The sequence below is a fragment of the Protopterus annectens genome, chromosome 7.part0 (genome assembly GCF_019279795.1).
Source record: "Protopterus annectens isolate FY-2018-M chromosome 7.part0, PAN1.0, whole genome shotgun sequence".
Taxonomy (NCBI): domain Eukaryota; kingdom Metazoa; phylum Chordata; order Ceratodontiformes; family Protopteridae; genus Protopterus; species Protopterus annectens.
The window spans coordinates 38,199,275-38,210,423 of record NC_056739.1 but is presented as its reverse complement, the minus strand read 5'-3'; positions in this window follow the sequence as shown (position 1 = coordinate 38,210,423).

The window sequence follows — 11,149 nt, the reverse complement described above, 5'->3', positions numbered from 1 at the left end:
ATTGTGCTTGCTAACTATGTAAGCTGTGCTTGTATGGTAACCTTTTCTGAGTGTGGCAGTGTGCTTGGTAACTGCGGCAGCTGTGTTTGTATGGTAACCTTCTCTGAGTGTGGCAGGGTGCTCACTAATCAAAGCACTATAGCAGGCCATCACTTTGGTGGCTACACACACCAGCCTCTAAGTGAGATTTAGAGCTTAACACAGGAAAATGTGAGACTGTCATGGCAGAAGGCCCACCAACTCTTAACACTGGTTCTTGCTCTTGTAGACTTCATAAAGATGTGATTACCCACAAGGTATTCTCCTTGAGAAGTAGGAGACATTCCCCCTGACAGGGTGATGTGGGTGCTTAAACCAAAGTAGAGGAAAGGCAGAATGGGTCAGCAGAGCACTGTGTGAGACTATTTAGTCCAGGCAGGTTTGGGAAACTAACATATAAAAAAGTATGCACTGGTCAGGTTCATGTATGAAACATTTATATTAAGACAGGGCTCAATGTTAAGTACCTACTGTAACAAAAAATCTTAAAGAGGAGATCACCGTAAACAATAAATCATAATATTAGATTTTACCTACCTTTCCTGCTTTTCCCTGGCCGGGTCTTTCATCAGTTATATTTGTATTTTCTAAGAAGACCAGCTGTGGCCTCATGTCAACATTCTACAGTAGTTTTGTTTGTATGCAAGCCAGCCATACAGCCATTTTTACAGGATTCTCTTCTGTTCTTTCATAGGTTCATAGGTTCATAGGTTGATACTAGGCTATCTGCCCTAGGGCATTTAAAAGCCTAGCCAGAGTGTGTTTGGCTTTCGCCACCCTTCTTAGATTAGTTGACTGAGCCTCTGTATAGTAAGTCACTGGAGCATGTAGTTCTGATGGATTTGGATTTCTTGAGGTGGAGCATGTCCATTAATTCTGGGTTGGACATGGCTTTATACGTCAGGCACAGATCACCTCTGAGTAGGCGGTAAGCAACTGAGTAGAGCTAGAGTTTCTTTAGCCTAACTGCGTAGGGCATCTGTTTGAGTCCCTTGATCCTCTTGGTAAGGTACTTTTGGGGTCTTTCTAGTTGTAGCAGGTGTCGGGTAAAGTACATCCCAAATGGGGCATTGTATTCAATTATGGGCCTGATGAGTGATGAGTAGAGGGGCACAATGACCTCTCTTGATCTAGATGTGAACCCCTTCATGATAAGGTGGGCTATATAGAATGTCTTTCTAACCACTTTGGCAATGTGATTATCAAAGGAGAGATTGCAATCTACTTGGGTCCCCAAATTCCTAATTACTTCTTCCGTACTTAATGGATTACCACCTATGTGGTAATTTGTGGGCACTTTGTTTTTCCCAAAGGGGATGACTATGCACTTTTTGGCATTTAGCTTTAGGCCATGGCTCTGGCACCAGTTATTCGTCTCTGTGAGACCTATTTGGAGGATGCTTGTGTCAGTCGGCGAGTCGATTATGGCCCCCAGTTTGCAGTCATCTGCAAACTTTGTCAGCCATAGTCCTCCTGTGTTAGCTTGTACCTCAGAGAAATATATACAGAACAAGAGAGGTCCCAGGACTGAGCCTTGTGGGATGCCATTTGTAACTGGTTTAGAGTCTGACATGGCACCTGCAATTCTGACCATGTGGGTTCTATCCCTAAGCCATTTTGCAACCCATCTTGTGACATAGGGGTTAATATTTAAGCTGGTGAGCTTATTTATGATGCCCGAGTGGGGTATTGTGTCGAAGGCTTTTGCAAGGTCAAGGTAGGCTGTGTGGACTACCTTCCCTTCGTTTATGGCCTTGGTGACTGTTTCAAAGAAATTGACCAGGTTCAATAGGCAAGATCTGCCCTTAACAAAGCCGAATTGGGTAGGATCCAGTGTCTGGAGGTTCCCAATGTCTTTGTTTATGAGTTCCATGATGATACGCTCCATAGCTTTGCAGACTAGGCTTAAAACATTTTGAGCCTTACATGGAAATTAATTTGCTGCAGACCTTTATCATCTGTCCAAAATGTAACTACTAAACACTGTCAGTACTCCAATACTAACTGTTAAAGAAGTCATAATTAGCACCACTTCTAAAACTTATTCTTTCAGTAAGATAGGAAGTGTGCTTTTCTGTAATAGCTATCTTTTCTCGAAGATCTGCTGTAATGTTATGAATCTTTCACAAAACTGTACCATCATTTTACAGGGAGGGACACTGTAGCTATAAATTAAAGCACCTGGGAAGATTCCAGATTTGTACCTGGTTACCCACATGAGGCAGATAGTTATACAGTCCCATCTAGCATAGCCATTCCCAAACCTGTTCTACTCCTGAATTGTGATTCCAGCTTGGAGAGTTTAGTAAAGTGGAGGAGAGTAGTCCAGGTGGCACTATCCAAAATAACTTTTGGATAAATGTTTATGAAATATTTTGAATATGTACTGTAGCTTCTGGTCCAAAGGAATGCATGACAAGTGTGCCAAGCAGAACCTTTTATATAAATACTTCTCATAGCACAAGGCAGTACACAGTGGTCCAGCCACTTAGAGAACATCTGTTTCTTGACTGGTATGCCTTCTCCCCCATTTGTTGAATGATGCAAAAAACTGATCAGTTTTCAGAATTCATTATTTCTCCTAATGTAATGTTTGAGTTTTCTGGGTGCATTCACCCCAGATAAAACATGGTCCCCCTCATTTTGGCAGTTCTGTAAGAGACTGGTAGTTGTTCAGACAGATTATGGGTGATTACTGATGTAGCTTTTGTCATGAAAGATGGATTTGTCTTCAGTGACACCCTTTCACTATATCATACCAATTAAGGTATTTAGCCATGAAAACATGTAGCTCTAAAATGTTCTACCTGAGGTAACAGCTACCAAAAAACAAATGTTTTTCACAAAGCATAGTTTATATCTAATGAAACTGCTGGTACAAAGAAAAACACATTTGGCATACTGAAATGAAAATTCAAATCCTGTGGGGAATAAATAAGCTTTTTGGTATTTTTATAGTGAAAACTACCCTTGAAAGACTTTAAAAATTGATATAGTGGTGTGAAAGGTTAGGCTGAAAGAAAAACAGAAAATGTAGATGCATTATACCATAACAAATGAAAAAGCAAATTATCATTGAAATTAAAGGTTACAGTAGCATACCACTTTGCATAATGAATAATGTTCTTCGTCTCACATTGCTGCAGTCATAACCTGTGGGTAGTCCGCTCTCCTCGGTCGGCCCGAATACCAAAGTGTTAGGCTGGCATCGGTCATAGTCGCTCTGATCTGACGTCAGTATGCAGTGGTACTAAAGCGCATGACCAACGCCATATCCTCAGTCTTTCTTGCCGCATGGTCCGAAGCAGAAGCAGCGTTTGCAAGTGCCGTTCGGCGTCCTGAAATTTTCGTATTCTGAGTTTCAGACCGAAGACCAAGTTGGGGAATATTTTTGTCTTTTCTTGCCTCAGTTAAATCCGGATGTCAGAAAAAGTTAATAATTGTATTTCTTGTGGGAAACAGATACCTCATAGGGACTACCACTCTCTCTGTATTCCTTGCTTGGGGCCTGAGCACGACGTAGTCGGGTGTCGCTTTTGCGCTAGATTTAATAAGCGCACCATTAAACGCAGGTTAGATTGTGCTAGACTTGTTTTTGGTAAGCGGTGCAACTACAACATGCCGTCGGATCCTCCGGCCGCCACCGCTAAGAAGCAAAAAGAGAAATCATTAAAGTCTAAGCAGGATGAGTCGTCCGTTGCGGACGCCGGTTCTTTGGAAACTACGGTGGAATCTGTGGATCCAGCCGAGGTTTCAGCTGAGTCTCAGGGGGAGCCTTTAATATTGCAGGAATTGGCCTCTCAGGAGTCAGGTCAGGCCGGGGGGGGCCTCTCAAGTTTCTGTAGTCCCTTCTTTACATAAGGTTGTTAGGCCTTCTACTTCTGTCACTAAAGCACCTTCTAAAGCTAGGCCTGGTCTTTCTGGCACAGGCATCAGCCCTAGTTCTGCAGGCTCTGTTCCTAAAAAACATATGCTGAAAATGGCAGAGGATTTGATTACTTTAATCAGAGGTTCTATGCCCCCTCCAGATAAGAGGCCTAGGGTAGAGACAGAGGTGGAGGGTTTGGAGCATTCCTCAGATTACTCTGAGTCTTCAGCTGAGGACATTCAGGATTTTCCTCCCTATTCTGATTCGGATGCAGAGGACTCCTGTCCTTCTGCTTCTCCTCCAGAGGATTTTTCTTTCTGAAACCCTGCATTCAATGAGGGAGCATTTTAAGTGGGAAGGTCAGGATTTCTCCGATTCTCGTAAGAGGCTTAGGGAATTTTGTTTTACCACAGCATAGGCCCTTGGCCATTCCCCCTGTTTTGGATGTTGTTCAGGATGTTTTTTCTGAGGCTTCCCTTAATCCTGATTCTTTACCTCTGGCCCCTGTCAAGCCAGACAGGTATTACAGAGTTCCAGAGGCTCATAAATATTTATATAAGAGTCCTAGAGCTGACCCAGAAACTATTAGCCAGGGACCTAAGGGTGTCAGGGCTTCTGTAGTAAGGAATCCAGTTCCTCTGGATAAAGATTCTAGAGCTTTGGATAGGTGGGGTAAAAAAGTGTATACCTCCTCCACACTAGCTATGAGGGCTTTGAATTGCCAGTTTCATATGCTGAAGTACCAGAATTTTCTGTTAAGTCAGTTGAAATCTAAGGTAGATGCTTTAGCTGAGGGTATAGAGTGTAAGGAATTGCAGGATTTAGTTCATGCCTCTGATCAGGTAGGTAAGCATTCCTTGCAGTGTGGCTTTGATGCTCTTCAGGCTTCTTCCAGGGTGGCTGCCACTGATTCAGTTATTCGTAGGCACGCCTGGCTTAAGGATCAGAATTTGTCAGAGCATGTTAAAGCTCGAATTTTGGATGCTCCTCCAATCTGAAGTTCTTTTGGTTCTCCTGTGGAGTCAGTTTTGAAGAAAATGGAAGACAAAGCTAAGTCCATGCAGACAGTTAAGGAATTTTTACAAGTGCAGCCCCCTAAGTTTAGCAGAAATTGGCCTGCAAAAGGATGGGCATATCCTTCTTCCGATTACCAGTCTAAGGGCAGATCTAGACGTGGTAGGGGCAGAGCGCATGCTCAGGGTTCTTTCAGACCTAGGACGTGGAGTTCTCCTGCACAATCTTCTGGTGAGGGCAGGGGTCAGCCTTTTCGTAAACAGACCCAATGACCTGTATCTCCAGCTGCCAGATTCCTCCTGTCTGGCAGCTCCTCTAGGAGGAAAGTTGGCACTGTTCAAGCAAAATTGACTTTTGGTCACCCAGGACAAATGGGTGTTGGACATTATAGATCGGGGCTACAAGTTTTATTTTCACACCTTGCCTCCTTTCAAAGGCATGCCGGACGTACCTCCTCAGCAAAGGCAGGAGGCTTACAAATAGATTTCTTTACTTTTAAAAATGGGGGCTATTCAGGTGGTACTTCCGTCAGAAGTAGGCCTAGGATTTTATTCTCGCCTGTTCCTTGTGCCAAAGAAGGGGAACACTTGGAGGCCAATTCTGGATTTGTCTATTCTCAACACATACCTAGACATCCCAAAATTCAAGATGTTAACTTTACAGCAACTTCTGCCTCTGCTAGGCAAAGATCACTGGATGGTAACTCTGGATCTCAAAGAGGCTTATCTTCACATTCCTATCAGGCCCAGTTGCAGGAGGTTCCTGTGTTTTCGGGCTGGTACTTTTCATTATCTGTTCTCTGCATTGCCCTTTGGCTTATCTACTGCGCCCAGGGTGTTCACAAAGGTCCTGGCTCCTGTGATAGCCTTCTTAAGACTAAGAGGAATACAAATTTATCCTTATCTGGATGATTGCCTGATTCTTGCTCAAGATACATTCACATTACTTCAGCATCTACAGTATGTAATGGCAGTGTTAAGGTGCCTAGGGTATTCTGTGAATGAAACAAAGTCCAGTCTAGTACCCTCTCAGGACATGTGCTTTCTGGGTGTGAGACTGAATACAGCCTCTCAGATGGCTTTTCTGACCCCAGACAAACAAAGAAATCTTCCCCTATACTTTCAGCAATTATCCCTACTGTCCAGGCTGACTGCAAGGACAGTCCTTCAAGCCTTGGGGTTCATGGCATCTTGTATTCTGGTACTTCCCAATGCCAAACTACATATGAGGAAGCTACAATGGTATCTCAAAAGTGTATGGACTCAACACTGCCACGATTTGGACACTGTCATGCAGATAATACCTTGCATCCAAAGGGAGTTTTTGTGGTGGGCTCAGGAATGTCACCTAAACAAGGGACTCTCTGTGACCCGACCAGAGGCGAGTCAGATCCTAACAACAGATGCCTCGGACATGGCTTGGGGAGCACATTTCAATGGGAGATGGGTTCAAGACACGTGGCCTCCCAGACTACAGCATTTGCATATCAACATGAAGGAGTTGTTAGCAGTCCAATTTGCTCTGATGGCTTTCAAGGATCTACTTCAACCAGGACAGGTGTTGATTCAAACAGACAACACAACAGTCATGTGGTACATCAACAAACAGGGGGGAACCCATTCGCACCCTCTTTGCAGACAAGCTATGATTTTGTGGGAGACTGCTCTCAGTTTGCACCTCACTCTTCAAGCAAGGTTTCTGCCAGGAGCACAGAACTCCTTAGCAGATGTTTTGAGCAGGCAACTGGTGGACCCCCACGAGTGGAAATTGGATCCTCATGTATTTCAACAGTTGACAGTGGCTTGGGGAACTCCAGACATAGATCTGTTCGCGTCCCCACAAAATTTCCAACTGCCAAAATATTGCACAAAGATGTTTCACCCAGAAGCTTGGAAAGTGGATGCTCTATCTTTCAGTTGGAACAACCTTCATGTCTATGCCTTTCCTCCTCTGCCTCTCCTTCCCAAGATGCTCTTGAAGGCCAGACAGGACAAGCCTTGCATGATCCTTATAGCTCCAGATTGGCCACGTCAGCACTGGTACCCCTTGCTGAGGAGTTTAGTTCGGGAGCCTCCTTGGCCTTTGCCAACAATTCCAAACCTTTTGTCTCAAGAAAGCAATCATTTCCTCAATGTCAGGATACAGTCCCTGCATCTGACAGCCTGGCATATTCTGTTTTAGACCCTAAGGGGTCGCAGCTTCCTCAACAAGTTTTAAATGTCATTTTGGAAGCCAGGTGGCCTAGTACAAGGAAAGTTTATGCTGATAAATGGAGGAGATTTTTTCTTTGGAGCACAGCAAAGAGCTTTGATGTTTCACGGCCTAATTTGAGTGTTACATTGCAGTACCTTACAGACTTACTAGACAAGGGTTTGTCTTTCTCCTCCGTGAAAGTTCATGCTGCAGCCATTTCTGCTCACTATGACTGTGATCCACCATTATTTTCTCACCCTTTGTTTAAGCAATTTCTTAGAGGGGCAAAGAACATAAGACCCCCACGTAGAGCTCCTACTCCTTCCTGGGATCTCAATTTTGTGTTGGAAAAACTGACTTTACCTCCTTTTGAACCTGCAGCTACATCTGAGTTGAAGTTTTGTCTTGGAAGACTGCTTTTTGTTGGCCATTACGTCTGCTAGAGGGTATCTGAATTACAGGCTCTAATGGCAGTTGAACCCTTCCTAATATTTCATAAGGATAGGGTATCCTTGCGTACTAACCCTTCTTTTATGCCTAAAGTTGTTTCTGATGTGGCCTTGAACCAATCTATTCATTTGCCTACTTTTTATGCTGATCCCCAAAATAAAGGGGAAAAAATTTTGCACACTTTGGATATTCACAGGCAGTTACGTTATTATTTGAGCAGAACTAAAGGGTTCAGGCAGTCTCAACAGTTATTCATTTCTTTTGCCTTGGGTTCACAAGGAAAACCTGTTTCAAAGCAGACTATTTCTAAGTGGATTAGCCATTGTATTGCTTTTTGTTATTCTCATCATGGAAAGGAGGTTCCGGCTGGGATTAGACCTCATTCCACTAGGGCTACTGCCACTTCTACTGCTTTTTTGAGGGGAGTAGCTACTAAGGATATTTTGGAGGCAGCTACTTGGAGTTCAGTGCACACTTTTACTAAACATTACCATCTCCCTCTTTATTCCAAGTCTAGGGCTGGGTTTGCCACTGCAGTTTTACAGGGCATGTTAGCAGCTCCTAGTGCTTTTTGATTTTGCCAACCTCCCTTACCTTTGCTTTGGGATTCTACCCACAGGTTATGACTGCAGCAATGTGAGACGAAGAACATAGTACAGTTTTGTACCTACCATAAATGTAGATGTTCGAGGATCCACATTGCTGCAGTCCAATTTACCCTCCCTCCTTCCCCTCTGTAGTTTAGGGTTGCTGTGTTGCTTTTCGGGTAATTATTTTGTCTGTAATTGGTGATTGGGTATTTTCTATTTTTGGTTATGGCCTCTTTTTTTTAGGCCTTCTGACATCTGGGGCAAGAAAGACTGAGGATATGGCGTCGGTCATGCACTTTAGTACCACTGCGTACTGACATCAGATCAGAGCGACTATGACCGACGCCAGCCTAACACTTTGGTATTCGGGCTGACCGAGGACAGCGGACTACCCACAGGTTATGGCTGCAGCAATGTGGATCCTCGAACATCTACATTTATGGTAGGTACAAAACTGTACTTTTCATAGGCTCTAGACCGTGAGATGCAATCTATATCCTTTCCTTTCAGTAACAGAATATCTGACATTAATAGATTTACAGGTGGGGCTTGAAAGCCACCACCCACTCTATATCACTGCATGAGTTTAGTGAAGTATGGAATCTGTCAGGTGAACATACCCTGTCATCGCATTTTACACTCACCTAGCATTGCTATCACATGATAATGACTGTTAGAACTCCACAAGTTAGAACATCATAGATTTGAACCCCTCCCTGCTTAAGTCACATTGTCTTTACTTGTACACTAGTTACTGATGCCACAGAAAAAAAGTATACAGCAGATATCAGAAAGGACAAATTTGAAGAAATACCATCACCGGTGTGTGTGTACGAATGCCTATGGCCTTCCTGAAAAGGGAATAAAATACTTTAGGGATTGTAACCCTCCCCCTCTGAAAGTGTGATACCCAGGTAGAGTTTCTCACATCACACCTATTCACTAAGCCATTATTTTAAGCCAGCACTTCCATTTTACACACAGATGCAATGTACACCTCCATTGGGTCAGACTCCAGCCTGTTTAATTACCATCTCATGACTCATGCATTAGCTGCTGATGCCACAGAAAAAGTCATACAGCAGTTGTCAGAAAACACACATGTGAAGGGGGTCTGACAATATACTGAAAGACTGATAAATAAGCATTGTGAAACAGACACCAGAAAGGGGTAGATCACAAGCTTCAACATGAGATACTGACATGCTCATCACATCAGATATATAGTGAACTATAGTGGCTGTTACAGTGGCAATAAAAATGTCTACACATGCCAATATCAATATTGTTTCTTTAGCACATTGGCAATAAGTTCTTTTGGGCAATGATCAACATATGTATGTGGTGGAATGCATTTTCTTTAAATTGTTGCCATAGGACAAAAAATAATAATTACTATTCCACAACTTTGAATGTCAATATTGCTTTGTGTTAACTGTCAATCAGAGATATACATGCAGAAAAGGATAACATGGGAATTTTTAAAAGGGAGTACAGCTGTAAGGGAATCAAAACTCTCCCCCTGTTAAATAGCAGTAGAAATTTTCACATTACATCTGTTCATTAAGGAATTTTTGCATTTGCAGTAATGCAAAGTAGATCTCACTGGATTTGAACTGCTGCCTGCCTCACACAGTCTCTTGACTCATATGTCTTGACTCGTATGCTAATGAATAATGCCACAGAAAAAGTTGTAGAGCACTTATCAGAAAGCACTTCCACCACTGTGTGTGAATGAATATGGTCTATCTTAAAAGGGAGTAATCAGTTGGAGGATCAAAACCCTTCACCTGTCAAAGTGTCACTGCCAAGTAGCTTTTCTTGCATCATATCTGTTCAGGGAGACTGTTTTGCATATCACTAACTTCTGTTATACAGTGTCACAAACTAGATCATTCAGGATTTGAACTGCTGATTGTCTAACTCACAGTCTCCTGAGTCATGCAGTAATGAGTGATACTACAGAAAAAATTGTCCAGCACTTGTCAGAAAGCACACATTTGTGGGGATACCATCAACAAGGTAGTACAGCACTCAGAAGGTCAAACCCCTGCATATGTCACATACCATTAGAATGTCTCATCTCACATCTGTCCGTTAACCATTCCTGCATGTCACCCATTGCTGTATACACACCGTTACAAAACCCTGCATATGTCAAATACCATTAGAATGTCTCATCTCACATCTGTCCGTTAACCATTCCTGCATGTCACCCATTGCTGTATACACACCGTTACAAAACCCTGCATATGTCACATACCATTAGAATGTCTCATCTCACATCTGTCCGTTAACCATTCCTGCATGTCACCCATTGCTGTATACACACCGTTACAAAACCCTGCATATGTCACATACCATTAGAATGTCTCATCTCACATCTGTCCGTTAACCATTCCTGCATGTCACCCATTGCTGTATACACACCGTTACAAAACCCTGCATATGTCACATACCATTAGAATGTCTCATCTCACATCTGTCCGTTAACCATTCCTGCATGTCACCCATTGCTGTATACACACCGTTACAAAACCCTGCATATGTCACATACCATTAGAATGTCTCATCTCACATCTGTCCGTTAACCATTCCTGCATGTCACCCATTGCTGTATACACACCGTTACAAAACCCTGCATATGTCACATACCATTAGAATGTCTCATCTCACATCTGTCCGTTAACCATTCCTGCATGTCACCCATTGCTGTATACACACCGTTACAAAACCCTGCATATGTCACATACCATTAGAATGTCTCATCTCACATCTGTCCGTTAACCATTCCTGCATGTCACCCATTGCTGTATACACACCGTTACAAAACCCTGCATATGTCACATACCATTAGAATGTCTCATCTCACATCTGTCCGTTAACCATTCCTGCATGTCACCCATTGCTGTATACACACCGTTACAAAACCCTGCATATGTCACATACCATTAGAATGTCTCATCTCACATCTGTCCGTTAACCATTCCTGCAT